The sequence below is a fragment of the Rhinolophus ferrumequinum genome, chromosome 3 (genome assembly GCF_004115265.2).
Source record: "Rhinolophus ferrumequinum isolate MPI-CBG mRhiFer1 chromosome 3, mRhiFer1_v1.p, whole genome shotgun sequence".
NCBI classification, from domain to species: Eukaryota; Metazoa; Chordata; class Mammalia; order Chiroptera; family Rhinolophidae; genus Rhinolophus; species Rhinolophus ferrumequinum.
Genome location: NC_046286.1, coordinates 57,392,179 through 57,419,784, shown reverse-complemented (window position 1 = coordinate 57,419,784; position 27,606 = coordinate 57,392,179). Strand labels below are relative to the sequence as shown.

General features: G+C 34.5%; 1 pseudogene; it reads left to right on the top strand.

The window, feature by feature from the left end:
* Positions 1-23,801: 23,801 nt before the first annotated feature.
* LOC117020671 (heat shock cognate 71 kDa protein-like) lies at positions 23,802-25,769 on the top strand (annotated as a pseudogene).
* Positions 25,770-27,606: the final 1,837 nt, after the last annotated feature.

Here is a 27,606-nt window from a genome sequence, read left to right as displayed (position 1 = left end):
AAAAATCTATAATGCATTTATATTGGTATGCACTTGGTGTCTCTGGATTTTTTTATGCCATTATATACCTATGCCATTTGTATCTAGTTTGTACCGGCTAGGAATTACATAAACATATTCACATTACTATTTCAAGTAAAACTAAATGAATACTTTCCTCTTGAAATCACTGTTTAATTTTTTAATGAAAACATTGGGTATATATTATACTTCTAAAATAAATCTTTGGGACATGTAGCTATTATCACATTATAAGTCAAGATGTGTGCCTTGAGAATATTTTTTCATGATTCATTTATAATTAATTACGTTCAAACATTTCCCATATAATGATGATTTAACTTTCTAAGATATGAAAGCAGCCAATATAATTTCACCTCATAATACTCACCTGGTTCTATGAAAATGCAAATTAAAGAGCAAAGCATTAGGCAAATCGAATTTGCATGAATATGGTATATATACATAAAATTATTCAGAATATTGGATATCATTACTCAATCATTACGCTCATAGACCATAATAAGGAACAAGAGAAATTTGCCACATAAAAGACATTAACAAAATGGAAAATTTTATAGGCCTACAATTTGTATCTAAGCCCTAACATGGACCTGAATGCCTAAATCTACAGACGGTGCCAAAAAAATGTATACACATTTTAATAAAGGAAAAAAACTATTAGAATTGTAATACTTGATATATACCCATAACGAAAGATGAATACAAGTCACGTGTATACATTTTTGGGGGCATCCCCCGGTATGTAGCTAAGAAAGGTAAAAGCAATATTTCTTTCAGCATTGTGAAGAATATTTTTATAGGAAATAAACTTAATGAGGTTGGATTTTTTCTAGATTTCTTCAAAACGACTTTAAAATACACAACTATTATTTTCTTTTTTGTTTAAACATTGGCATAACTCACTAAAGTGAACATAATAGTGTAGTATAGTAATTTAGAGGTTAAGAACACATTTTTGAAATTAAATAGGTAAGGTTTGAATTGTGGATATAATACATATTAGTTATATTATCTTGCATGTATTTCTTAACCTAAATCTAGGCTTTTCTTGTACAATATAAAATATAAATTATCTGTCACAGGTATGTCGTTAGTATAAATAATTATAATTGTGAAAATATTAATGTACTGTCTGCATATAGTGATTGCTAAGTATGCATTGCCTGTTATTTTTTCCACTGAAACAAATAGAAAAGCACACTTTCATCTCTTTCCAAATTCTTTTTTATTTTTTAAGATTGCCTAAGCTTAACTCTTCTCATCTTAAATAATCAATAAATGCATTCACTGGAAAATTCTGCATGTCATCAAATACAATACATTTCATAATTGAGATACTTAGAGCGCTTGCTGAATTCCATTTTTAATATTTTTGAAAGTAGAAGTGCTAGAATATCTAGTGTTAGAATACAAAGAAAGCTCTTGATATTTATTATTCAAAAATCAAATGTGGAAAATATCCACAGCAAGTTTAAAGAGAAAAAAGTCGAATTTACATTCTGTCTGGGAGTCTCTGGATGTGAACCCTTAATTTCAGTTTCTTCGCTTTTACTTTTTGTGTAATTCTGAACAATTTACTAAATTCGTTAAGGCTTAATTTCCTTCTCTATACCATAGAAATAATGGCAAATATATAGATTATTATAATTTTTAACTTACTGAGGTGAAGTATAGAAAAATATTTTGCAGCTGTAAAGAGAAGTTTTTTTTGTTTTGTTTTTTTTAACAGGACTTTTTTTATTGGGAAACAGTGTGTACTTCCAGGCCTGTTTTCCAAGTCAAGTTGTTGTCCTTTCAATCTTAGTTGTGGAGAGTGCCAAGTTGTTGTCCTTTTCAGTCTTAGTTTGTCGGGCGCAGCTCAGCTCCAGGTCCAGTTGCCATTGCTAGTTGCAGGGGGCGGAGCCCACCATCCCTTGAGGGAGTCGAGGAATTGAACTGGCAACCTTGTGGTTGAGAGCCCACTGGCCCATGTGGGAATTGAACCGGCAGCCTTCGGAGTTAGGAGCATGGAGCTCTAACCGCCTGAGCCACCGGGCCGGCCCCAAGAGATGTTTTTAAATATTGTTTATGTATACTTTAAATTTGCTCATTAGGAATATAATACAATATTTTAAAAAATTGCAATTTACTTAATTTAAAATAGAAAAAAATAAAATAAAAAACAAATGTAAAGTCCCTTTTGAAATGGAATTATATTTCATTTCTACCTTAAGTTTTTCTAAAGGCATTACATCATATTTGTTTCAGAAATTCAATGGAGTAAAAACATTTCTCATGTTATAAGGTTCAACTTTAAAATATACCTATGTTAATGGACTATTATAGATTCTTAAGAATGATTTGTAAAAATATCTAAACCATTATTTGTGGTTGAAAAAAGAAAACCCTCTTGTTTCACAATAATATCTTCTATACGAATTAATCAATTAAAATATGCCTGTGTATATAAACATGTATGTGTACCAATGTAGAGGAAAAGAACTAGAAAGATATAAAAGATATGCACCAAACTATTGACAAACTACCTTTGAGATAAGGAAGTAAAAGTGGGCCTCATTAAAAAATGATTTTCACCTTTTACTTTACATATCTCCGAACTGATTCATATTTTAATGAGAATACTTACATATATTATTTGCATAAATGAATTACCAATGAAGAGAAAAATACATTTAGTATTAAGGAAGACTAATCATTCATAGTTAATATCTATCTATTGGAATATCAAGCCCACGTTTCTAATATTTGACAGATAAATTCTCTGGTTAACTTAAAATATCTAACCTCAGACTTCAAAGCTGAGCAGTCAAATTCAAAATACATATTAAAGAGTTCAAACATTCCACTAATATTATTAGCTAAATCAATATGAGGTCTTAAAAATGGAAAAAAAATATTCTTTTTCCGTGTCCACATGAATACTTAAGCTGGGGCCAGAAGCAGTACTCACTCAGAGCAGGAATTATAAGCATTAAAACTATGTCTACTTGCAGAATAAAACATCTGATCAGACAGAATGATAATATGTGTTTATTTTACTCCAGCTCAAATATGTGAATATTTGCAAACATAGATTTCCAAATTCCTTAATGATTTTTAGCCATGTTTGAGTCTGCTGATCTATTTCTTTTAAAAAAACTTAAGGTAATTACATATCTACTATACTATTATATGCATATGTATGTATGGTATGCAGCGAATGCTTTTTTAAACAAAGAATTTACTACCATAAAGATAAATGATTAACTGGTTTACTTTGTATATGATGATCTATCAAGTTTCTGAAATTAAATGTAGTTGAGGTTTTTCTGTCTATAATTTTTCAATTTAATATATGTACATGTATATATAACTGTATAAGTGATTAAAGCACATATTTGATTTTGAACTTTTAATGTGTTTGTGGTAGTGGAAGCTGAGATAAGAAACTGAAAAAAATCATAGAATTAAGAGGAATGGTTTATTGGATAGAAATATGAAAATGGTGCTTTATTAAATTTCTGGGTAGATATAAAATTTTATCTACAGATTAAGAAACTAGAATTTTTTTTGTTTGTTTATGTAAAACTGTGCTAGAGATAGTCTCTTGATATCTAGGAAATCGTTGCGTTGACACCATGGCATATGGTAAAGAAATTTTAAAATTTCAAGCTTCCAGGAATCTGTACGTATTCCACTAAAATAGACCTCTGGCCTCTTTAAGTGGTAACAAAACATTTTATGAAATTATTAAAACTGTGACCAAGTTAAATGTACATTCAACTTGGATTATATTATCTGACTCTGTATTCTTCCCAAAGCATTTTTATTGAAATTTCAGTGCAAGATTTCAGAAACTAAATTCAGATATTGAGAGTCTTCCTATTTGTTTTTTCTTACATTCATTTACTTAAACCTTTATTTTCTTATCCAATCACCAACATAAAACATATATTTTTGACTGTGTCCATCTGCTAAGAACTGCTTTAGTTATAGAAATTAAAATAATATTTTTTAAATTCCTGCATTCTTCAAAGGTCAGACAGACACTGCACTTTTTGAGTTATATAGTAAGTTAAAAGGAAACAAGTGCTAAGAAAACCCGTAAAAAAAATAAATAAATAAATAAATAAAACTGAGGTGCAAGGGTTAGGCAGAGAACTGCATTGTAGTATTGAGTAGGATGATTAGGATATACCTTCAAGAGAAAAGGTGTCAAATAAGCAAGACTTGAGAGAAGGGAGGGAACAACACATCCACATATCTGAAGGAAGATATTTCTAAGCAGAGCAAGAAGTCAGTGCAAACATCTTCAAGACTAGAATATGAGTATGTTAAGGGAACTCAATGAAGACTTGTATATCAAGTATACTGTGAGAGGAAAGAAGAGTATCAGGAGATGGCGTTAGTAAGGAAACTGGGAGCTGTTTAATGTATGCTCCTCAGGCCATTGTAAGTACAGCCAAGTACCACTTAACTACAGGGATGCATTCTGAAAAATGTGTCCTTAGGTGATTGCTTTGTTAAGCGAACACCATAGAGTGCACTTACGCTAACCAAGATGGCACAGCCTACTGCACACCTAGGCCATGTGGTGTAGCCTATTGCTCCTAGGCTGCAAGCCTGTACAGCATGTGACTGTACAAAACAAGACGAGATTAAATCAAGTGCAAAAGAAAATGATGCAATTCAGAGACATAATAAACATGAAATATATGAGGATGCTGCTGGTATAAATAGCATACTGTTTTAAAAAAAAAAAATTTAAGTAGAAAGAGTACACTCTAAAATAATGATAAAAAGTATAATATAGTAAATACATAAATCAATAACATAGTCATTTATTATCATTTTAAAAATATTACATATATATAATTACAATATACATGGATATACATGAGCTGGCATACAATTTGTATATACAAATTACAATAATATATATATATGTGTGTGTGTGTGTGTGTGTGTATACATATAGGGGTGTATATATACCCCTATATGCTTTAGGGGTGACACAGCTCTTGCCATAAAGGCCATGTGTGGCACAAGCACATCCCCTTTTACCTTTTGGATTCCTGACTCGGTTGGTGCTATAGCAGGTCCGCACTAGAGCACTCTGGCTGTGCCATGGTGAAGCTGAATAAAGAGACCAAGCAGAGGGTTAAGCAGCACATCAGCTCCAAGTCTAGTCACCATTTTCAATCTAGTTGCCGGGGGTCCAGCCCACCATCTCGTGTGGAAATTGAACCGGCAACCTTGTCGCTAAGAGCTCTTGCTCTAACCAGCTGAGCCATCCAGCCATCCTGTGCTATACTTTTATATGACTGGCAGTGCAGTAGGTTTGTTTACACCATCATTACCATAAACCTGTGAGTAATGAATAGCCCTATATTGTCATGATGGCTATTATATCGCTAGGTGATTGGAATTTTTCAGCTCCATTATAATCTTATGAGACCACTGTCGCACATGCAGTCTCTTGTTGACTAAAATGCCATAATGCACCACATGTCTGTACGCTGGTTCTCATTTGTGGAGCCATTCTAGGGTTTTGTGCAAGAGTGATATAGTTATATTTTAAAATACATACTTTGGTAGACAGGCTGAGCATAGGCTGTAGGGGTCCAAGAGTGGAAGCAGGGAGATGAGTTCAAAAGCTTTAGGGGTGACACAGCTCTTGCCATAAAGGCCATGTGTGGCACAAGCACATCTCCTTTTACCTTTTGGATTCCTGACTCGGTTGGTGCTATAGCAGGTCCGCACTGTAGCACTCTGGCTGTGCCATGGTGAAGCTGAATAAAGAGACCAAGCAGAGGGTTAAGCAGCACATCAAGGGCAGCCAGTGTGCTGTCTGCTGGGACATTATTCCTCTTGCTATTTATCTGGTCTACTTTGGAGGTAAAAGACTATTTGGTCACCTGTATTTGGAAGCCATCAATGAATAGGAGCAACACGGAAGGGGTGTACTTTGGCTGGGTTAAGACATGGACATCGTTCAGACATTCCCCAGTTGGATGGCACAGGGCTCTTACTACACAGATGCATCTGTGGCAGAATGGGACTGCTATTGACTTATTTATGACAAAGTCTGTCAAAATAAATGTTTTTAACAATATTATAAAAAGATTTCTGTAATCCATGAGAGGCATTATATTGGGTTGGACATGGTGTTAACAGTGATGTCCAGGAGAAATAGTTGGATTCTGTATATATTTTGAAGATAGAATCAACAGAATTTTCTATGTTATAATTTTCCTATGTTATAATAATCTTCTTTTACTTGTGGTCTTATAAAAATTTGCTTATATATTTTTTCTTTAGGAGTTTTGACATGTGAATATTCTTAAATAATATTGGAATGGACCTATACGGGATTCTTGGAGGTGGTCATCAAGAGGACATGACCACTGATTGACCGGAAGCTGGACCAGAGCAATCCAAGGCTCCTGACCCCTCCTTCTGTCCTTGGAATGTAAGCTCTGCCCATCATACCCACAGTGGGAGCCGTTTTCAAGGATACAGCTTTAAGAGATCACTCTGTTGTGAAGACCATCTGGATGGTATATGTAACTGAATCCAATGAAAGCCTCTATATAAACTTTTAGGATTCTGGTAGCATGTGAGATCTGCTTTTCTTTCAGCACCCAGGACAAGACTCATAAGTAAGTTCCCTCACTTATGAAACCTGCTACCTATCTGGACGGGTCTCTGTTTGCCCTCTGTGTACAGAGGCTAGTTTGCCAAACAACAGGGATATCTACCAAATATTTATTCATCAATGGATCTGCCATTAGGAGAGGTTTTCCTCTGTCAATCAAAATAGATATGTAGAATAAAGCCTGTGTTAACAGAATCACAAGATGCTTAAATCCTTTGCTCTGACTCACACTATTATTTCTACTCAGTTTACATGTTAATAAGTTATATAGTTTATACTGCTATAACTGTTTACCAACCTTTCTCAAGTGTATGTTTTGTCTTTTTAGCTGATATCTGTAATAGAAGACAGAGCTAAGTGTTAGTTTTTGTACCCTTAGAATATCCTCAGAGTCATTCAATAAATAAATAGGGCAGACTCTATATTTTCATTTTAAAATTTGCGTATTAAAATCTTTTATTAATTATCTGTTGGTAAAAGTCATAATATTACCTCTTAGGAAATTACAAAATCTGATAATTAAAACTGTGATAATTAAGGAGAGCATTCTATTGAAAAGTTGTGCCTCTGCACTACTCTCACTTAACACTAATACTGCCAGCAAATATATCCTATAGTGACTAAAAATAATTATAAACAAAACTCTGCTATTCCCAGTAAAAGAAAAATCATCATTTTTTGCGACATATCTGACTGTAGGACTACGTCTGGACTATGTAAATACTAGTAATACCAAGTATTAGACATGCTTTAAATCACATGTGTAAATATCATTTATTTTTCTAATTGTAACATTTTTCATGGTCCCAAATGGTTTTTAAATAGATATTTTTATTTTTAAGAATGTTAAAATTTGTTTGATTTATATCTGCAGTATTTGGGTACCTATAGGAATTTATCTATAGCTACTATTCTTTAGTATTTTTGGAATCTAAATAATATGAAAATGTCAAAAATCAATCTTATAATATATTTATGCTATTTATTATGTGTATGAAACATATATAATATATATTACCTTATCTGTAAAATCATTTACATTGATAAACTATAGTACACATACTGAAAAGTCTTCCTTAAAAATAATGACTTCTCTTGGGACATGTGCAAAATATTTAATCAGTAATTCTCTTTATGTTTAGCACCTTTTGTGGACTGTGCAACCTGAATCAATCATACAGAAAACAGTGACTTCTTGGATATTGAAGATTGTGCAACTCCAGGTAACATAATTATGCCAGATTAACTATAGGTCATGTTCACTTATCCCATGCCATCTAAATACCTCATTCAAGAGTTAGAAAGAATATAATAATCATTCTATATAGTTGCAGTCAAGGAAAATAAAGTCATAACTACTTGAGAAACAGTGCCTCCTCAACTGATGGTTACCTCCAGGGGTAAACAAACATACACGTAGTTGGTTGAATGGATTTACATGTAAACTAGAAGTTTCGTTTCACTGTGAAGCATGCATCAAAAACACTAGTTTCTAGAGAGGGGAAGGAGGAAAGGCTGAACTTGGAATGGAGTATGGGAAAACAGAATAGACAATATAGATGATGCTAGAGGGAAATAGCAAGTAAAAAGACCCAAAGGGATATTCTGCAGGTAGTGATATAGGAGAGGTACAAGATATCTGATAGGGCCTAAATGCTTCATAAATTATCTGGTAATCAAAAAGTGAAACATGGTGTATAGGCTGGTTTTAGGAGAAAAGCTTGTTCAGAATTGTGGAGAGTTCAAGGAATGCAACTCAGACTGCTAGGGGAAATGCCTTTTAAAAACTAGCAAGGTATCAGGGACTGAGAAAGACAAAAAGTTCAGGACAGAGCAATCAAAGTGAATATTAGGAACAGTAATTTAAAAAACAAACAAAAAAAACAATAGAGAGACAAAGCAAGATAGCATCATTTGTCCCTGAGACTATTGTTTAAATGGACATATTTGGCTCCTTTACCTTTATAATAAGGGATATTAAGGTAGGATGGATTGAAAGAAATACCCTAAGCTTCCCTTTACTTCCAACTTGGTAAACCCAATGAAAGAACCTGTGTCTGGCGGAAAAAAAAAAAAAAAAAAAAAAAGCAGAAATTATGCAAATCATCAAAGACTTGAGGGATGCAGCAATGGTAAGTCAATCATATTCCTATTTAGCTCATCATTTTTTAAAATTCAGAAGAAAAACATGTCCTGGTGAATGACAGCGCATTTTTATTAATTCAGCAATATCAATTAAGCATAGATGTGCAAGCCACAGTTTTCTGGGATATATATTAATAAAAACAGTGAAGACAAATAATATAAAAGTAATGTATTCGTATGTAAGAGGTAATAAGTGCTATGATCATGAGAAGTAGATGGGATAATGAAGATGGGGAGAGTCAACTTTCGGGGGCTGAGGGAAAGATTGGTTTGCAATTTTTTAGAGGGTATAGTATATTATGTTTAAAGGTATTTTTATAATATAATATTGAGATAAATACTTATAGAACATTTAGAATGTGTAGAAATAAAAATAAAATTACCAAAAATTCAGATATCCAAAGACACTTTCAGTATTCTCCTCATTTTTTTCCTCTTACTGTTTTTGTCTGTTTTGTAAGATATGACTTATACTCTGCTTTTTCCAAACCCTGTGCAAATGTATTTTATTTGACTTTCAACATTACAGATAGAATTTTTTTTACTACGAGATATATCCTTTCTTATAAAACAAGATAATTTGTAATAATGTAATAACCAAACATTTTATTTATCATCTCTAATTTCCCCAATGTTCCTAACTTAGTCCTGCTCTCCAGAATTAACCATTGTTATCAATTTCTTATGTATCCTTTCAGAATTTTTCTGTGCGTATTCAAGTATATATCTATATAGTTGATGTTTTGTAAAACATGGATGGTAGCAGATTATATCTATTAATGTTGTCATGACACTCATGATCACTTAATTTTGGAGAATTTTGAATACCCATAAGAATAGATAGTATACTGAAGGCTTAAATAAACATTATTCTATTGTCACTCATTCACTTCTCCTCTTACCATGTTATTTTACATTAGGTTGGTGCAAAAGTAATTGCAGTTTTTAACCTTTTAAAAAGGTGCGATTACTTTTGCACCAACCTAATAGCATATCCCACACATCATATTATTTTATTTATAAATACTTCAGCATGTATCTCTGAAAGACAAAGATTCTGTCTTTATTTTTAAATGACAAACTTAATACTATAACGCATCTAGAAGAAAAACAACAGTGCTTTGCTATTCATTTAAAAATTAAGTGTAGTTTGACAATTGTATCACAAATAATATAACTTTATTTAACAATTAATTTAAAAATTCAATTTTGAAATAAGGTAAATACAGGGCAATTGGTTAACATTTTCTATTAAAGTCATTAAAAATATCTAACAGTCTCCACTCCAACTTTTATTGCTCTTTGTACTTTCCTAAAGAAAAAACGTTTTCAGTATTAATTTTAAGAAGTAGTATTACCTGGTAAAGTCTTGCACAGATTTTGTTGGTTACATCATTATTGTGTAGTTTATTCTAGGTCTTCATTTTCATAAAATTTATATTTGATGATAAAGGCTTGATAATAAATCAATTCAGTTTTTTTGGCAGGAATACTTCATAAGAATGGTTGTGCTCGTCTATTAGAGTCAGGTGATGTTTTGCTGTCCCTCATTTTGTGATATTAGCAGTTGTTGATATTGAATACCTAGATCCATTATTTTATTAAACACTGAAAATATCAAGTATTAAATTAATTATTTCATTTTCATTTATTAGCTGACTTTTTCTATAATGAGAAATTTCCCCCATTTCCTACTTGGATACATAGTTGTATAGTTCATAAAAGAAAAGATTAATAAATGTTTAATTCTTTCTTTTCATTTACTAGTTTTAAACACAATTAGATATTTCCCCTGGATCTTTCAACAGTGCCTAATTGGATGCTGTTGTTTTTTAAAATCATTATGAACTAAAAATGTTAAACTTACTTAATATGTTTCAATCCACTACTTATCATTCTTATTGATACTCAACCAGTAGCACCTTTGGTGTGTAAACCTCGTCAACTTGACTTAGTCTTTTTGACATGCCTATAGTAGGGTTTTTTGCCTTCTTTGTCATCTGGTATGAAATTTTTTTTCAAGTTTATCTGGTACATATCATGCCCCAGATCAGAAATCAGCCATTTCTCTAACTCTGATTCTGTTTAGTAGAATATTGTGTCTGGAGGCTGCAACCTGGGAGCTAGGAGTGATCCCAGCTTCTTTGTTAATTTTTTTCTGAGTAAAAATAATATATGAATTCATAGTAATACTTCCAATATTTTCAATAAATATTGATGAAATATATATACATAAAATTACACAAATTATGAAAATCATAGCTTAGTGAGTTTAAACAAATTGAGGATAACTAGCATCAATATCACGAAACAAAGTACTACTAGCACCAGAGAAGCTCCACTTGGGTCTTTCCCAATCACTAACTTTCCTGCAAAGAGAAACATTATTCTCACTTGTAACATCATAGGATAGTATTTCCTGTAAAAAATTAGAAGCTTGTTTCACACTAAACAGTAGTCCCAAACGGATATCCATGGCTAGTGGTTGGTTCTCTTTCTATCTGTAAATCAGAAATCCAGGATCGTTTCAAGTTGTATCATTTTAAATACATGTCCTCCAAGACACCATGGTCCTCTGGAATATATCTTGGTGGATTTTTATAAGCCAGGCCTGCAAGTAGGACACATTGTTCCATCTGCATCATATTGGGCAGAACTCAATCACGTGGCCATACTTAATTAACTGCATGGAGAATGGAAAATGTAGTTCAGTTGCGTGCTGAGATGAGGGGGACACAGGAGAGCTAATTATCAAACAGTGTTTTCTACAGTCATTCTTCTGGTTTCCAAACATGCAATTTATTCTTCTCTCACGTTTAAACACACTCATCTCCACCCAGTGGAAGAGAGTGCTAAGTCTTATTTTGTCACTGCATCCAGGTGTCATTTCTCTGATAGAGAAGACATGGTATTGATAGAGATGACAACCATCAGATGTAGGTGTTTCTCATCTTATTTGGCAATGTATCAACTGCAAAGACATGTTGTGTTCCCCCCACACACTTAATGCTGCTGCAGAACCAGTATATGGCATTATACATTCAAACTGGAAGAACAATTATACTGCCTATGGTAATCTATTAAGAAGATTCTCCCCATTAATTTTTAGAGCTATATCATTTTTTACACAAACATTGATTTATAATTTTTTTAAATATTTATTTTTTTCAGTTACAATTGACATTCAGTATTATTTTATATTAATTTCAGATGTATAGCATAATAGTTAGACATTTATATAATTTATTCAGGGAATCTAAATAACAAAATAAACAAATAAAACAGTAACAGACTCATAGATACAGAAAAAAACAACAACTGATGGTTGCCAATGGGGAGAGGATTTGTGGCGCTGGGTAAAAAATGTGAAAGGATTAAGGAATACAAATTGATAGTTACAAAATAGTCACAAGGATGTAAACATACATTTATTTAAAAAAATGTTTGTAGTATAATTATTTTACAGATCCACCGAAATAATAATTTTAGTCAATTAAAATATTTTTAAAATATATAATTTAATTATTTTAGTGCAACCTTTAATTCTAAAGTTCTGTTTGGATGGTAAATAATTAATACAGGGTCTTTACCTTGAATAACTGGGATTTATCTTCTACTTAATAAATACTGGTGGGCAGATTTGAGGGGAAAGCTCAGGCAATCAATGATAGACATGCTAATTTTGAAAAGTGTATTAAGTTTACCAAGTGATATTAAGAAATGGCAGTTAGAATTATGAGTTTGGAATTTGAGAGACTGGGAGATCTGACAAAATATATGAATTTGGTAATTATCAGCAAATAGATGGTATTCAATATAACGGAGGATAATGCATTCACCAAAGAATGGACTGTAAATAGGGATAAAAAGGCAGTTAAGAACTGAGCCATGATACATTTCAGCATTAAGAGAGGGGAGAATAAAAGTTACAAAGGCAAGGGAGAAGGAACAATTAGTGATGTAGAACTGCATTTATTACATTTATTGGAACCAAGTTAAAAAAAAAAAAGTTTTTGACAACTAGGAAAACAGTTATGTAAAATGACATTGATACATCAAAAAGGCAAGAATTTGGAATCAACCATTTGATATAGAACATGTGTTCTAAACAGTAGTTTTAGTGGAATGCTAGGACAAAACCTTGATTGCTGTAAGCATAGATGAAATAAGGGGACAGTCAAAGGGAATGGAAATAGGGATAGTCATCAGGATATATAGAACAAGATAAGTTATGTTTTTAATGAAAAAATTTCTTTTTTTGATGAGGGAAGTAATTATGTAGATGGGAAAAAATTTAATTGTAGGAGATATTGGGATAATGCTGTTCAGTTGGCAAAACCAAAGAAACAAAAATTCATAGACACAAACGATAGTCTTGTGGTTACCAGAGGGTAAAGGGTGAAAGATGAGGGTAAAGAGGTTCAAATATATGGTAATGGAAGGAGAACTGACTCTAGGTGATGAACACACAATGTGATACATAGATGATGAATTACAGAACTGTACATCTGAAATCTATGTAACTTTACTAACAATTGTCACACCAATAAACTTTAATTGAAAAAGCAAAGAAAAGAAAAGTTAAGGAATTAGATCAAAACAGACATTTCAACAAAGAAGATACGCAGATGACAAATAAGCATATAAAATGATGTTCAACATCATATGTCATCGGGGAAATGCAAATTAAGTCAATAGTGAGATACTAGTACCCAACTACTAGGATTGATAAAATCCAAAATATTACCTAACTAAATGCTGGTGAGGATGTGGAGTGAGAGGAACTCCCACTCTTTGCTGGCAGGAATACCAAGTGGTACAGCCACTTTGCAAGACAGTCTGGCAGTTTTTACAAAGCTAACTATTGGCTTACCATAAGATCCATCAGTCTTGCTCTTAGATTTTTATCCAGCTGAGGTATAAACTTATATACAAATAAAAACTTGCAATGAATGTTTACTGCAGCTTTATTCATAACTGCCAAAACATGGAAACAAAGAGGATATTGTGTATGGTACAGCAATGGTTTACCCAGGATATATGCATCTGTCAAATCCCACAGAATTACATCACAAAGAGCAAACTAATATAAACTATGCACTTTGGTTAAAAATAATGTATTGATATTGTTTCTTCAATTGTAGTAATGCACCACACTAACACAAGATAGAAAACATGGGGAAGTTGTGAAAGTTTACATAAAAAATCTGGAAATCTGCATATTTTTTCTGGAAACTTAAAATCCCCTAAAAGTTACTGTTGAAGGATGAAAAAATTAACATATAATTGCAAAAATATTAAAAGAAATGGAGAGATTATCTCCCGATGCAAACAGTGATCTTTAACAATGGGTGGAAAGTCAGCACATTGAGGTGTAGCTGCTGGTAGGTGAGGAAATGTCAGGATGGGAGATGGTGGAAATTATGTTTTGATTGTTTGAAATTTCTCAGTAAAATAAGAATAAAAGTTTTAATCTCAGAGTGAGGGTATTTAAGTGTTAGAACTTTGAGATAAGAATACAATATCTGAAATAATGTCCTAAAAGAGTATAAAAATCAATGCAATAGGGAATTACAGAATAATTGCCATTCAATTAAGGGCCCAGTTGACATATGTAGTTTTATTTTTAAAGCCTGATCAGTCAGTATGGTTTTGTTTGAGTTTTTTTTTTTCTTTCCTCAGACTTATCAAATGTATGTTATATGTGTAGAATAGACAGACACATCGAATTAACCAGAGTTGTGGTTATGTAAAGCAAATGTGATAAAATGTGAAGGAGAAAGGGGGAAAAATGTAAAGAAAAGTAATTTTAATGAATCATCATATGTATTACCTCACTAGTTCTGCCATAACAAAATACAACAGACTGGATGACTGAAACACCAGAAATTACGTTTTTCACAATACTAGAGGTCAGAAGTCCCATATAAAAGTGTTGTCAGGTTTGGTTTCTCTTGAGGTCGCTCACAATTCAGCCAAGTTTTTTTGCCACTTTATGGTGTTTTTTGTTTTGTTTTGTTTTGTTTTTTAATTTATTGGGGTGACGTTGGTTAGTAAAATTGTATAGGTTTCAAGTGTACATTTCTATAATACATCATGTATATATTGCATTGTGTGTTCACCACCCAGAGTCAAATATATGGAGATGGAAGGAGAACTGACTCTTTGGCACTTTGTGACAAGGATTGCCTTACCTCCAGTTTCCAATAACATATTCCACATTTCCATCTCAGGTTTTACCAGAATCACCTTTAATATCCATATTTCTACCAACAGTCTCTTCAAGGCAATCTAGCGTTTTTTAACATGTGACTCAAAACTCTTCCAGTCTGTTGCAGAACACATTACGTAGTTCCAAAGCCACTTCCACATTTTTAGGCATTAGTTACAGGTGCACTCCACTTTTTAGTACCAAAATCTGTATTAGTTTGCTAGGGCTGCTATAACAAAATACTACAGATCAGCTGGTTTAAACAATAGAAATTTATTTTATCAGTCTGGAGGCTGTAATTCCAAGATCGAGGTGTTGGCAAGTTTGGTTTCTCCTGAGGCCCCTCTCCTGGACTTGCAGATAGCCACCTTTTTTTTCTTTGTCCTCAAATGGTCATTCCTCTGGGCACACACATCTGTGGTATCTAAGTGTGTATCCAAAATTCCTCATTTTATATGGACAACAGCCAAATTGGATTAGAGCCCACAAATGTAATTTCATTTAGTTTAAATTACCTCTTTAAAGGTCCTGGCTTCAAATACAGTCACACTGTGGGCTACTGGGAGTTAGGGCTTCAGCATATGGATTTTGGAGAGAAGGCACAATTCAACCCATAATGCCATATAATTTGATTTTGGTAAGAAGGAGAGAAAGGCCATTGAATGGAAGAGACAATGGATGAAACAAACAAACAAACAAACAAAGGATACATGGGTTGGAGGTCATCTTAATGTCAAAGGATTTCTGCCCAAAGTTTGAATATTTGGAAATAAGATTGTGAAGTGTTTTCAGTTCTTTCTAATGGCACAGTCTAAGATATTTCTGTGGAAATGAGCAACTGACATAGAAAGATCAGATCAGTGGGGCAAAGAAGTTCAAGGGCCTGAGAGGCAAAAGTCATTAGAAAGACCATGTAGATATATTTTGAAATAACAAAGAATTTAAGCAGGAATCATACAAAATGTAGTGTTAGTAAGCAGGAGATAAAATCACTGAGAAATCAGCAGTAACATCTAGGGATGTACATATGACAGCAACAATGAAGTCTATTTGATGAACCAATCTGATAATGTAAAATTCAAAAATGGGGAATTTAGGGGCGTGGGGAGAATTGTGTGAAAGCAGCAATAAGAATTAAGAAGGATACCTCCAGACCTGTGGAGGCCTGAGAACTGTAGAGGTACACAGTTACTCCCACAGAGAAATCAAGAGTCCTCAGGGAAGAATTATGTTTCCTTTAGGGCGAGAAGTTATCAGAATATTTAGGAGAGTTTGATGATGATGATGAAACATTAATTTTCAGTGTTTTAGCAATTAGAAAAAGGTGAAATAACGGGGTTCAATAGTGTTTTATTTGAAGTGTTTCAGAAATTGAAGAGGGGTTGAAGGGTTTCAGGAATTGGGGATGAGTGGCTAAGTAGGAACATAAAGGGCATCAGTGTGCAGAAGGTGAGAGATGACTTGGAATTCTGGGCCTTCCTACGATGACTGACATAAACAGATTAAAAGGCCTGTTTAATTTAGTCTCCATAGATTCAAGGCTGATTGTGCTGGCAAAGCTGGAGGTGTTGCATGGAAGAGTAATTTCTATCACTCTCCCTATACATTTGTTAGTAGAGCAGAGGAGTCTGGGAAAGGGGTATTTCAGTCCTTGTGCTCATATCTGATGCTGGGGATAAAGTTCTAGGGGAAGTTTGTCTTATTTCCAGTATGGGCGTCCGGTTGGTTAATTGGTGATTACAATTTCAACTGCTGTTCTCACTGAAATGTATTTACTATAGCGAATCAATAGCACATGTAGCCAGATATACAGCTAGTTACTTGGAAAATGTTTATTTATTACCCAAAAATACAGAATAGCAAAAACAGATGTTGGCCTGCCCTGGGCAGAACAGAAATATACTTTTTCTCTCTGGTTTAAGAGGTTTACTAAATTTTCTGATTTCATGCTTCAATTTAGTCAGCAGGTAAGCCAATTGTGTTGCCCTACTAAAGGTATTATGTCCCTCAGATATATTCATAGATATGACATGAGATTTAAATCTGGGTGACTAGAAATATGCTGATAGGCCCTGAAGAACAAATCTCAGGCTCCTTAAATGCCTTATAAAAATTATGTAAAAGACAAGTCAATATTCCTCATACCACTATCACTCAGAAAAAGGTATGCCTGTTGGTGGATTTTGGTGGATTTTTCCATAGATTTTTAAATACAAAAAAAAAAAAATAATGTAATTCAGGGACCTTTTTACTAAGTGATTTCAAATTCTCCCTGTTTCCAATTGTGCCTTTGCTAAAGTAGGCTCAACAAATTGTTTAGACTGCATTGCAGGAATCCCCGTCTTTTGACACTTTAACCAAGTATCTACAACTTTTCAAGAAATATATGCTCAGGTCCGGAAGCTGTGTATATGCTATGGCACATTTTGATTGGGGAAATACAGAAATCCTAAAACCCATAGGTTTTAGGACACACAATTATATCTTATTTCAGTAAATAACTTTTGTTTCCTTTTGAGAAACAGCTTTCACTTTGCTGAAGGTTTTTATACAAATTGAATGCCTAACCATAAAACAGTAAATTACCATGAAATCTAAGGTGCCTGTCATAGGGTATATATTATATGATTTTCTGAACTATAAATGTCATATTTGAAAAACAGTTCATCCTCAAATGAAAGTTATATTTACATGTATCTATATCTATCTCTGTCTCTCTGTGTAAGACGGGATTATCAGGTCCTAAAATCATTCCTTGATACTACGTTATACATTGATTTGTTTTCCATCTTTCACACTAGAAAGGAAGCTTCATGAGATCAAGAACTCTTTCTTGTTCACTGCTATATCATGCATAACTAGGAAAATATTGGCCCATGGTAATGAAATTTATTATATATGAAAATAAAAAATAATAGTGTTCTAGTTCAAGATGGCTCACCTCTTCCCATGGACACACTGAGTCTACAGTTACATATAGAATAATTTCCTCTTAACAAAACCTATAGTCTGGCTGAGTGATGACTATACATTGGGAAAACTATTAGAAAACCACATCGAAGGAGGAAAGAGAGGCTAGGACACAGTCTTGCCATAAACTGTACTCATGGAACGATGACCCAAAGCCAGGAGAAAACTCAAAACCTGGAGCTTCCCCCAGAGGAGCAAAGGGTTCAAACCCCATACTGGGCACTGAAAATTTTAGGACCTCCACCTGAAAGACTAGACCCCAAAACATCTAGCATTGAGAACTAACAGGGTTTATGTCCTAAGACCCACAAGATTGTCCCAGGGAGACAGCTGTTAAAGGTCCCTCATGCTCGGATTTACCTGCTCCTGAGCCCAGCTCAGGGTACACAATCATGCCCAGACTTAAAGTGAAGAAGGCTTACCTGCTTATATTAGAGTGTCTACCTGAGGGGCAGTATCTGACTTAATACACATATCTTGAAGCCAGCTGGAACACTCTCCAAGGACAGAGACTTACGGGTGCCATCATCCTGCTCTCCTTTTGCCATGCATCAGAGCACCAGTGTCTCCTGGAAGGGAGCTTTTACAAGAGTCTTGTGCACTGATGTTTGAGACTCTCACAGAGGGGATGCCTATTTACTGCCTGACTCGGGAAGCTGGGGGGCTTGCATTCGTAGTCTCATAGGACTGTAATATTCAATGTTACCCAGAAAGGAGCACATAACACTCTCTGGTGCCGTGATTTTTGTGGCTGCTGCCAGAGGACATCGCTTCATTGTCTGACTTTATGCCTTATCCTCATGGGTCCCACAGGACTTAGCTAATGAAGAAAGATTTTTTTTTTTTTTTTTTTTTTTTTTTAGTTTATCGGGGTGACAATTGTTAGTGAAATTACATAAATTTCAGGTGTACAATTCTGTATTACATCATCTATAAATCCCATTGTGTGTTCACCACCCAGAGACAGTTCTCCTTCCATCACCATATGTTTGATCCCCCTTAGAAGAAAGATTGCTTAAATAACTACCACCCTTAGGGCACAGCAAGAGGCAACAGATTCAGGAGCTCAGTCTTTCTGTGAAGGAGATGTATTAGCTAATCATCATGGTTGTGGCCTGAGGGGTAGGCTTCTAATTAAACACACATTTGGGAGTTGACCCTAATCCTTTCTAGAGACTTCAGAGAATAGGAACTATCTTCACCTTCACGCTCTGCCATGCTCCAAATACCACTGTTTCCTGAAGGGAAGACTTACATGCAGCTGGTGCCTTGGGTTTTATATCTGTTGCTACTGTTTTTACAGCTGCTGTCCAGGGGATGCCACTTGATTGGTTGGCTATAGTGGTCACCAGAGCTTGCATTCATGGGTCCCAAGGAACTGTGGCAATCAGAGACAGGTCTTGGCCGGCTGCCACCTACAGGGCACTGTGAAGATAGCAGGCTGATGCCCCACCCCCCACCTCAGGTCTTTCTGTGAAGGAGGACCCAACACTTGTCATGGAGCTTCAGCCTAGGGAGCAGTTTTCAGGTTTGGTAACATTTAGTAGACTGTGGAGCTGCTCTGAAAAGAACATAGGCTGTGGATGCCAAGGTAGCACTGTCTTCTGCCTCGCTCCAGCTCACCAGTTTCTTCTAGGAAACAGCTTATGCACTCGCCTGGAGACCCTAATTTTTGCAACTGTCACCCAGGGGACGCTACCAGATTGTCTCTCTAATGGGGCTTACACTTGTGGTCCCATAAAATTATATATATTTGCATACTCTTAAAGCTTCTGCCTGAAGGTCTGACTTTCAAACAGCCTGAGTCTAGGTGCTAAGATCTCCTCGGGGACTCCTTGGAGATGAGGTCCTCATCCTCAACCACTGGAAACTTTTAAAATGTAAAAATCTGCTTAGACAAGCAAAAAAGGTTTGAGAAATGACAAAGAGCTGGGGCAGGGTTGAATGATAAGTTTCACCTCATACGTGAGGCCACTCCTTCAATGCTGGGAGAAGTGGTTGTTTCAACTACTGTATGGAAACCAACACAGAGAGTAAAGAAAATGAAGGAATAGAGAAATATGTTCTAAATGAAAGAACAATTTAAGTCCTCAAAATTAACATGCAAAAATCTATTGCATTTCTATACACCGGTAACAAACTATTAGAATGAGAAATAAAGAAAAAATAGCATCTATAATGCATCAAAAATAATAAACCCAAGGACTAAATTTAACCAAGGAGATGACAGACCTATATATTGTTAACTACACAATATTAATGAGAGATATTGAAGTAAACACCAAATAAATGAAAAGATATTTCGTGCTCATGATTGGAAGAATCAAAATTGTTAAAATATCCACACTACTAAAAGCAATCTATAGATTAAATGCAATTCCTGTCAAAGTTCGCATGGCATTTTTCATAAACATAGAACGAATAATTAAAAAAATTATGGAACCCCAAAATACTTCACATAGCCAAAACAATCTTGAGAATGAAGAACAAAGCAGGAGGCACTGTGCTCCCTGATTTAAAAACTATATTGCAAAGCTATAGTAATTAAAACAGTGTGGTTTTGGCATAAAAACAGATACAGAGCTCAATGGAATAAAATAAAGAGCTCAGAAATAAACCCACACAGATATGGACAATTAATTTATGACAGAAGAGCAAGAATATTCAATGGGGAAAAGACAATCTCTTCAATAAATGGTATTGGAAAAACTGGAGAGCAGTAGGCCAAAAACTGAAACTTGACTACTATCTTACACCATACACAAAAATTAACACAAAATATTTTAAGAACTTAAACATAAGACCTGAAACTGCTAGAAAAAAACATAGACAGTAAGCTCCTTGATATCTTAGCAATGGTTTTTTTGAATCTTACACAAAAATCAAAAACAACAAAAGCAAAAATAATCGAGTGGAACTACATCAACATAAAAATCTCTGCACAGTAAAGGAAGCCATCAACAAAGTGTAAAATGCAACCTACCGAATGAAAGAAAGCATTTTCATAATATATATATGCTAAGGGGCTAATATCCAAAATACATCAAGAACTTACATAGCTCAAGAGCAAAAAAACAAATAATCCAATAAAAAATGGGCAGAAAACCTGAATAGATGTTTTTCGAAAGAAGACATACAGATGGCAACAAGTACATGAAAAGATGCTCAACATCATTAATCATCAGGGAAATGCAGATCAAAACCACAATGAGATACCACCTTACATCTGTTGGAATGGCTATTATCAAAAATATAAGAAATAAAAAGTGTTGGTGAGGATGTGAAGACAAGAAAAGCCTTGTGCATTGTTGGTTAGAATGTATATTGGTGCAGCCGCTTGGGAAAACAGTATGAAGCTTCCTCTGAAACTTAAAAATAGAACTGCGATATGATCTAACAATTTCATTTTTGGGTATTTATCTGAAGAAAATGAAAACACCACTCAGAGATATCTGCACCCCTTGTTTGTTGCAGTGTTACTTACAATAGCAATGATATGGAAACAACCTAAGTGTCCATGAACAGATGAATGGTAAAGAAATTGTGATATATATATATATATATATATATAATTGTGATATATATATTATATTATGTATTATACATATCACAATTCGTATAACTTATATGCTTTATATATAATTATAAAATTATACAATATAATTTATGTATTATATATTATATTATATGCAATATAATATATATATGTAAATATTGTTAAGCCATAAAAAAAATGAAGTCTTGCTATTTGTGACAACATGGATGGGCCTCGGGGACATTATGCTAAGTGAAATAAGTCATACAGAGAAAGACAAATACTATAAGATCTCTCTTACATGTGGAATCTAAAAAAATCCTCTAAGATCAGAAACAAGATGATATCCACCGTCGCTTTCCACTATATGTGTGTGTGTGTGTATGCTATATATATAGCATATATATATATACAGCCAAAATAATGTATACATATTTTAAGAAAGGAAAAAAAAAACCTGTGGTAAAATTACACTGATGGTAAACACTTTGAGCACCTGTTGTAATTGCAGAAGTCAAACGTGACTTGTATTCGTCTTTTGTTACCAGTATATACTGAGTATTATGATTTTAATGCAGTGTTTTCCTTTGTTAAAATGTGTAATACATTTGTTTGGCATCCTCTGTATTTGAAGGAATCAGTGAAAGGCAATTACATAAATCCATGTTCTGGATCTAGATAGCTTGCATTCTCCCGGTAACACTTTACTTTTTCTGCAAATAGCTTCAAAAGTCATTCTGTCCTATATTCTGCTAAATATAGTAATGAGGGGGAAAACTTTAGTAGAGAATAATCAAAGTAACAGTGAATAGCTATTTCTCCAGAGGGGTTATATTTCTAACATCCTCAAAAAATCGAATAAGGAGAATTAGACTCATTACAATAATCAAATAAATATTTTCACATTCCTCTCATTATGTACCATAAATGGTTTTATCTAATATTTTAATAATACAATTAATATTCAGTTTTTAAAATTTCACCCTTTATAAAATTGCTTTAGATTGCAGTTACATAGCTTGTGTAGAGTAATTAATTAATCAGCTGCTTTTGAACCTATATCATATTATTTGACTTATAACCTCTGATAATGATTATTCTGTTACCTACCATGAAAAATGTTTTCTCTAGGCCTAATTTTACCTTTATTGGAAATTACTCTAACCCTTCATTATTGTATTTTAGTATACTGTAAAAACAAACAGAAGATCAATTTTCATTATATTTTTTAGTAACAATGATAAAGCCTTTCCACTTTTTCAAATAACATCGTCAAAGAGTCGTATCCAGCATTTTTAATAGAGAAAAAAACTACTATGATAGAATATATCGTATCAAAACAGCTCCCAGAATTTTCTTTCATTGTGTTTTGAGATACTGACCGTATTTACTCTTTCTGAGCCCTGGTGAATTCTTTTAACCATAGATTTATTCATGCTCATCTAACAATATCTAAATTCAAATTGACTTCACAGGAGTCTTATCACATGGCTTGCATTCTTCTGGTGTTTCTGTAGCCACATTTATAATAAGTTAGAACAATAACATTAATAATAATAATACCAAGTAGCATTTTTGTGAGCTCACTATGTACCAGATGCTATGTTAAACGTCTTACATTTATCATTTTCTTATAATACCTTCTATGAAATATTGCCCATAGAGCTGAGGGAAGTTCAGGAGCCTAGGATCACATTGTTGATAGGTTGTATAAATAGCATTAGAACTCAGGAGTGACACTGCTCAGTAATTACTCCAATTCTTTACAGCCAAAAGGTGATCTAGGTGTCCAATGATTCATTTATCATATACTTAAATCTAATTCTTAATTGTGGTCCTTGAAATTTTCAATGAGATAATACATCTTGTTTAATGAAAGGAAGCATTTAATGAAAAGAAACCTGTGTTTGCAAAACTCAGGTGTTAAGCACATAATAGTAATGACTCTATTGTTGATTTTTGTTTAACAAATGACTTGTACTTTGTCGTTTATACATATCACAGACTAAAAATTTGCATCATTCATTGAGTTTATATAAATCACTAAATTCATCCTCACAATTATAAAGTACAGATTTGATTGTTTTACTGTCATGATTAATCACACAATTACATGGCATTTTTAAGAATGCATGAAATTCTTCTACTGCACAAATTAGTCCCTTTTTTTTTTTTTTTTGGTAACTTTCAAATCCCTATTTATTGCTCATTGAATGCAGGGGCAGCTGTCAGGATGTATCTTCTTTGCAAGCCATGCTTACACTGAAGCAACCATATCTAAGAGAACTGCAACCGGAACTGACCTTGACACCACCTACTTTTGGGTAGGAGTCTTCCAGTACAGGAAAGTGGAAATAATTGCCAATGATCAGGGAAACCGAGCCACCCCAAGTTATGTTGCTTTTCCTGATACCTAACAATTGATGGTGATGCTGCAAAGAATCAAGTTGCAATGAACCTCATTTAAGCTGTTTTTGATGCTAACTGCCTGATTGGACGTAGATTTGATGATGCTGTTGTTCAATCTGATATGAGGCATTGTCCCTTCATGGTGGTGAATGATGCTGGCAGGCCCAAGGTCCAAGTAGAACACAAGGAAGAAGAGACAAAAAGTTTCTACCCAGAAGAAGTGTCATCTATGGTTTTGAGAAAGATAGAGGAAATTGCAGAAGCCTACCTTGGGAAGACTGTTACCAATGCTGCTCTCACAGTACCTGCTTATTTCAGTGACTCTCAGCGTCAGGCTACCAAAGATGCTGGAACCATTTCTGGTCTCAGTGTGCTTAGCATCAGTGAACCAACTGCTTCTGCTCTTGGTTACAACTTAAACAAAAAGGTTAGAGCTGAAAGAAATGTGCCAATCTTTGACTTAGGAAATGCCATTTTTGATGTGTTGATTCTCACAGTTGTAGATGGAATTTTTGAGGTCAAACCTACAGCTGGGGACACCCATTTAGGTGGAGAAGATTTTGAGAACCAAATGGTCAAACAATTTATTGCAGAGTTCAAGTGCAAGCATAAGAAGAACATCAGTGAGAGCATGAGGACTGTCCATTCCCTCCATACTGCTTGTGAACATGCTAAGCGTACTCTGTCTTCCAGCACCCAGGCTAGCATTGAGATTGATTTGCTCTATGCAGGAATCAACTTTTATACCTCTATCACTCATGCCCAGTTTGAAGAATTGAATGCTGACTCTTTCCATGCACCCTGGACCCTGTAGAGCAAGCTCTTTGGGATGCCAAGCTCGACAAGACCTAGACCCATGATGTTGTCCTGGTGGGTGGTCTACCTGTATCCACAAGATTCAGAAACTCCTACAGGACTTGTTTGATGGAAAAGAGTTGAATAAGAGCATCAACCCTGATGAGGCTGTTGCTTATGGTGCAGATGCCCTGGTGACCATCCTACCTGGAGACAAATCTGAAAATATTCAAGATTTGCTGCTATTGGATGTCACTCCTCTTTCTCTTGGCATTGAAACTGCTGGTAGAGTCATGACTGTCATCATCAAGCGAAATACTACCACTCCTACCAGACACAGACCTTTACTACCTACTCTGACCACCAGTCCGGTGCACTCGTTCACGTTTATGAAGGTGAGTGGGCCACGACCAAGGATTACAACCTGCTTGGCAAGTTTGAACTCACAGGCACACTTCCTGCACCTGGTGGTGTTCCTCAGACTGAAGTCACTTTTGATATTGATGCCATATAGCATCCTCAGTGTCTCTGATGTGGATAAGAGTACAGGAAAAGAGAACACGATCACCATCACTTACGGCAAGGGTTATCTGAGCAAGGAAGACATTGAGCGCATGGTCCAGGAAGATGAGAAGTACAAAGCTGAAAATGAGAAGCAGTGCAACAAGGTGTCTTCCAAGCATTCACTTGTATCCTATGCATTCAACATGAAAGCAACTGTTAACGATGAAAAACTCCAAGGCAAGATCAATGATGAGGACAACCAGAAGATTTTGACAAATGCAATGAAATCATCAACTGGCTTGATAAGAATCAGACTGCAGAGAAGGAAGAGTGAACAGCAGAAAGAGCTGGGAAAAGTCTATAATGCCATCAGCACCAAGCCGTACCAGAGTGAGGGAGGCATGCCAGGAGAGATGCCCGGAGGCTTCCCTGGTGGCGGGGACCCTCCTTCTGGTTGTGCCTCTTCTGGGCCCACTATTGAAGAGGTTGATGAAGCCAAACTTGAGCATAGATTTAGCATTGTTCCACACAAAATATGAAAGGATCCAAATTTGTAGCAAATTTCATGACAGTTTTAAAGTTGAGCTGCCATAAAAAAATGGCATTCTTGATACTTGAATATGGAATATGTGCACAGGGAAAGGAAATAACGATGAACTTTGTAAGCACTGTATTGTAAAGTGGAAAATACGATGTCTTAAATAAAACTATTTAAAATTGACACCATAAAAAATATATATATATATCCCTATTTATTGCACTGGTGTGGTGGTTAGTACCTGTCAGGAATTGGTGTCCTGATTTCATTTCCAGCATTTCTACAGTTGTGAGGATGCTTACAATATGCAGACATGATTCAGAACTCTCAGTGATTCCAATACAAAGAACACTCTACCATTAAATAAATAAAAAAAAATTGGACTGGTTTATTTATTTCATTCCTGTCATGCCTAGTCACATCCAAAAAATGAAGTTTTTTTTTTTTTCTGTTCTCTTTCTCAGTTCTGGACAAGAAACACTATTGGAGGAAAATCGTATAACTATACAGATCATCATGTCTATATTTGGATGAGATTTCCAGTTATGTGTTCCTAGTCAGCTCTATTTCACATTTTTTAATGCCATCCTCACTTTCACTGGGTACTATGGAGACATCACATCCAATCATTAAACAACCTTACCTCAAATCCTCAGTTTTGGGGAGAATATTTTCACTACTTCCTTGAATTGACCAAATTGTAGCTCTTCGTGTGGGTGCTGCTTCCTTGGGGCTGCTCATGTGGTGGCACCATGTAGTAAAAGCTTGGATGCAAATAAAGTGTTCTCAGAGCACTTGTTGATGCTTCCACACTTTTGCTCTCTTAGTTACCAATCACCGTCCTATTCAATTATTGCCATCTACCTCCTGATCACCGTCCTACTTTCAGAGGACGTTAATATGAGGTTCATCATCTTTCTACACATAAATTCCAAGGAAATTAATGCTCATATAAATGAACTTTATTCCACCTATCATTCATAATTTCTTAACATTCCCAATGTTAACTTCTTTATCTTATTGGAACAGAATAAAAATGTTCCACACACTTTCCTTACAATTAAGGCAAATGTAGACGATGTTCTCCTCATAAAATTTCTTATAAAGAAAGCAATTAGACAACCAAACAAATGGAGAAAAAACTCAAATATCTGATTCGAACTGAGAAATAAGGAAAAGGAGATAGATTTTCAAAATGAATCTTCCTAGCAGTTACTGCAAATTGTTTTTCTTAATTTCAGGACTCAAAATCATAGTTTTTAATTCTCTAATATATTAACACTTTCCATTTTACTGACACATAACCTTTGGCTATATGTGCATCTTGTTATTAATTGAAATGCTTTAATTTTGAAATCCTACACTCTAATATTACACGTGACAGTTAGCATCGTATCTTTGCATCTTCTTACTTGTTAACTCCCAGTTGACATTCAGTCTCTTTAGCTCATTTTAACCACTTGCTATTTGAGTGGTCTGCTGCTGCTTACTTAATCCTTTGTGCTTTGATTATTTCATTTGTGAAATGAGTTAACAATGGAACCAACTTTATATGTTTGTTATAAAGAAGGATTCATTAGGAACAGTTCCTGGCACACAGTGATCACTAGATAATTCTTAGTTATTCACATTAATCATACTATTCCTACCTCATTATTATATTCGATTATTATTTTATGTATTCTCCAAAGTAGTCCTTTCCTCATTTCTCTTCCTCAATTATGATTCTTTAATGTTTATAGGCTCTCTTCCCTGTATATTCAACTGTTTAGTTCATTCTACTCTTTCATGTACCCTTAAAGCAAAACGTCAATAATAAAATAATTCCATAATCATGT